Raw genomic sequence first — 4,554 nt, 5'->3', positions numbered from 1 at the left:
AGTATGAGCTAGACTAGAAACTAGATCAGTAAAGGATTGGAAAGTATCATTTTCTTTTCAGAAAATAAATAAATAAATAAATAAATAAATAAATAAATAAATAGATAAATAAATAAATAAATAAATAATCATCTTGTGTATAATATAAAGGCTAAAACCTAAACCTAACTAAATTTCAAACTAATGATTTGGATATTGGTTGGGTTGCTACGAGCAGTACTATGAGCAACAACAGGCTCATAGTTAAAATGAAACTGAGCCTTGCCTCCTGCAAGAGCCTAGTAAAAAGAAGTTGAACAAAGTTTTGTTCCACAGTGGAAAAAAAAAGTTGCCTCCACCTTAATAACTGCAGGTTTTAAGCAGCTCCCTTACTGCATACGATATAGCATAGATATTTATTTATGGATTCATTCATCCAGGAGTCCAGTTATTAATACTTTATCTTTTCCTTCAACAAAACCTTCCCACTGATCCTGCTTCAGAAAATGGCCAGTGCCTGACTGAACTGCAGTGGCTTTAAACAGATTGCTAGAATTACTAGCACAATGTGATCTATAGTTATAAAAATGCTGAAAACTGACATAATCTTTAAAGCTCAACAGGGCCCTAAACTCTGTAGCAATCTTGCAGTCGGTTAAAATAAAACAGAAAATGGGATTAGCAGAAAAAGGAATAAAGTATTAACACTTATTGTGATAAAGTAGTTCCGTTACTGGAAACTGTTCCAACAACAGGTGTGAATGTGTGTTCATGCCATAAGCAAATACTTTCCTCTCCAAACAGTTTAACTTACACTTGCTTGAGATATCAACCTCGGAATGTGAATGCTTTCCAATTCATAAGTAGATTTTAGACCTGGTTCTCACGTCACTCATAATGCAGTAATTAGGTTAAACGCTACAACTTTCCTTTAGTTCATGGGCTTTTCTGAAAGTCATGACTTTCCCTACAGTTAAAATGCTATAAAGTCTTTAATATATCCATTATACATATTGATCTACATTTAAAATTTCAGATAACGATTGTTTGTTATTTTTACTCATTATTCATATAATTAGTCCATGTGTCTCATAATAATATCTCAATATTTAATAGAAACTAATGGAAATTGATTTTGCTAAAGTGTTGTCACATGAGCATATGTGTATACCAGGACATATTTGAATGTGTTATGTTCATTTTGTAATAGAGTGTAATTGCAAAAGACAAATATGATTTTTAGAGCTAAGGTTTAGATAGGCTCCCACTGACAACAAAGATTAAAATTGAACCAAATCACAGCCTAGGTAGATTATACTCTATTTACAGTCTGGTAGTCAAACAGCCAAATCTATGGGTTATCTGGTACAGTATATTGGCTTGGTTCTTCTTGCATACTCTTGTAGTTGAGATGTGGAGGTCTAAGGAATGACATTTGTATGAATGGAAAATTAAGCCCACGTGTCTCTCTAATATATTCTGTTACATTTTATAAACTATAACGGCCTTCACTGTAGTATTTTACCATAGTGCTTCTAATATGACCCTGAACTAAGCTTCTCTAGCTAGCTGAAGTGTGACATTCTTTGCAGTTGTAATCCAGTTTTCAGGGTTCATAAAATAAGTTCATTATAGTAATAAAAAAGGCACAAGATAAGAGTTCAGTTATAAATTCTAAGTTCAATTATAAGACAGATTTGTAAGATGTTTATTTCTGTATATCAAAATAGTGAGTGCCCTTAAATGTATCAGGAACTTCAGCATTTGTTTTTCTTTTCTTGGTAAGGTAAGGATACATAACAAATTATAATCTTGAGATCATCACTTGCCAATGTGTGGCTGAAACATCTGTTCTGACAGCTGTAGCAAGGATGGATTTTTACTTGCTTGTTTTTAACTTCCACCAGTTAAGCCCATTTTCTGCTACGTCTGAGACTCTGCTCTGTCAGGTAACCCTGACACAATGGAGAAATATTGCAGGATCTGCATTTCCTCAGCATATAAACCTCCCCACAAGTCACAGTATCACAATCTGCCTTCAGACAATTACTTTCCTAAGCATTAGCTTTTGTATAGAGCTGCAGATGTAAACCAAATACTGAGAGGTAAATTAGAGACCAGATGGGCTTGCATTTACAAAGGAAATTCTAGGGACTTGCTTAGAGCTCTCCTTTTTCCTTTTGCTTATGTGGTTACTGTGTATAACACTTCAATTTAAAATCAAAGTTTTTTGTGCTTTAAAGTATAAGGTTTTCCATGTGATATAAGAAACAGAACATTTCCAGGTGATCTGTTTGATTGATATGGACTGCTGGTTAATAGTTTCAAACAGTGCAAACCAAGGAAGTCATCTGTCCAGCCATACACGGCTGTGATATTTGTAATGATCCTAGACATATCTTATTTTTTGGTATATTAGTGCTGTGGCTATTCCTTCCCTTCCCTTCCCTTCCCTTCCCTTCCCTTCCCTTCCCTTCCCTTCCCTTCCCTTCCCTTCCCTTCCCTTCCCTTCCCTTCCCTTCCCTTCCCTTCCCTTCCCTTCCCTTCCCTTCCCTTCCCTTCCCTTCCCTTCCCTTCCCTTCCCTTCCCTTCCCTTCCCTTCCCTTCCCTTCCCTTCCCTTCCCTTCCCTTCCCTTCTTCCCTTCCCTTCCCATTTTATTCATGCTACTTCTGCTACTAAGAGGAACCATGTCCAAAGCCAGACATGTTCTGAAGGTGCTTCATCTGATAAATCAGTAAGAGGAACAGAAGGCTTGGGCAGATATTTTGATATGGAAACAGCATAGTACATTTGTAGGGAACAAAGTCTGATGGGTTGAACGAGTATGCTAAGATGTACAAAGACCACAAGGCCATTTATCTTGCATAGACTGAATTAGAGAGTAGATTTTAAAAAGGTATATATTTCTTTAAATTATGAAATGCTTTTGGTATAAACAGATCCAGAAAATTTAAGCTCTTATTAGGTCCATTATTAAATCCGTCATTTTCCAGAAATATCAAAATAGAAAAAGAACGAACAGAATTTTGCAAATTTCCACTTTCTAAATTTATTTTCTTTTTCTTTTAATTGAACTTTTATTTTAAAATATGTTCATTAAAATGTTTCTCTGTAGGACAAGATTTTTTTTTAAACCTATATTTTCACATCTCTGAAAAAAAAATCAAGAAAAACTGGGAAATTTTAAATGGAACTGGAATATGTTTCATATTTTCATGTGTACTTAAACTTGAAAAAGAAGCATCAAAAAATGCTCATGCTCTCTTTCTGAGACTATATGTGGCTTCCATCAAGGACTTATTCCATAGAAATGAACTGAAATAATCACATTTTAAGACTGCCTGTCAACATATCTCAGCTGTAAAAACTAGATGCAAACCATACAAATCTATGAAAATACAAGTGAGAACAGATTATCTCCAAATGTTTACTTTTTTTTTTTTTTTTTTTTTTTTTTTTTTCCTGATGCATGTGTCTCTATTCCTCTCTCCCCCAGTGACTATCTCAGGATGTATGTTGTCTGGGTTGGCTGGGGAGAGAGGAAGAGATTACAAAAGCATATCTCCAAATTACAAAATGAAAAGTCACACTAAATGGACTGCTGGTAAGGATTATGATTAATACCTCACATTTGACCAATAAAGACTATATTTTCTCCTAAGGTAAAATTCATCACTCCTTCCAAACCCCAGCATAGGAATTATATACCATATATAATCTTTTTTAAATTGTGAGGCATAAGTGGTACTCAGGCTGACCTTGTGAGTGGGGTTCAATTTCATTCTTTAATGTAACAGTGTAACTATTTGTAGAGTAATATGGCTTTTTTTTTTTTTTTTTTAAATAAGTGTATGTATTTGTAAATGCTGCAGCTAATTAAGTTAAAATGATGACTGAAGTATCATTTAAAACTGATAATAAGCTATGTGTTTGCCATGCCTGCTGTTTTACTAGAGATTTAAATCTTATATGCAAAGGTAACACAAAAAAATGTATATTTCGTTCGTACTATAATAAAAGACAAGTACTGAGTTTTGACTTCTTATTTAAACCTATGTCAAACTACAGAGTAAACATGAGCTTTCAAAGAAACAAAATCTGCTTCATGTCATGGAAATGAAGCAGCTTGGATATTAATGCAAGGTCAGTAACCTAAAGCATCTTAATTCATAATGTTCACCTTGATAAGGGCTGTCAGAGGTTCAGCCTTCATGGAGAATGTTCTTACAACCAATAGACTAAGTCTACAAAAATGTCTTTAAGAAGCCATGGACCTGAGCCATTTGGATTAGTATGTGCAAAGCAGTACACAATAGGCATGTTCATAGTTATTAATTTAAATTCAATAATAGCTTTATAATGCATGCATTTATAGACATTGAGCAACTATCGTTGTCCTTAAAAACTGCACTGACATTGTATTTTGGAGTTGCCCTCAAGACAAATAGATCACCCAACCATCCTAGACAGTCTCGGGAGCACTTTTGCCTTTAAGGGAGTGTGACTGTTTCCTGCCCTTCAGAGTGTTTTCAGGATGGGGATAACTGGGTAGGAGGAAGGGCTGTTCATTTTTG

The sequence above is a fragment of the Netta rufina genome (genome assembly GCF_964035555.1).
Source record: "Netta rufina genome assembly, chromosome: 1".
Taxonomy (NCBI): Eukaryota; Metazoa; Chordata; class Aves; order Anseriformes; family Anatidae; genus Netta; species Netta rufina.
This window is presented reverse-complemented; position numbering follows the sequence as displayed.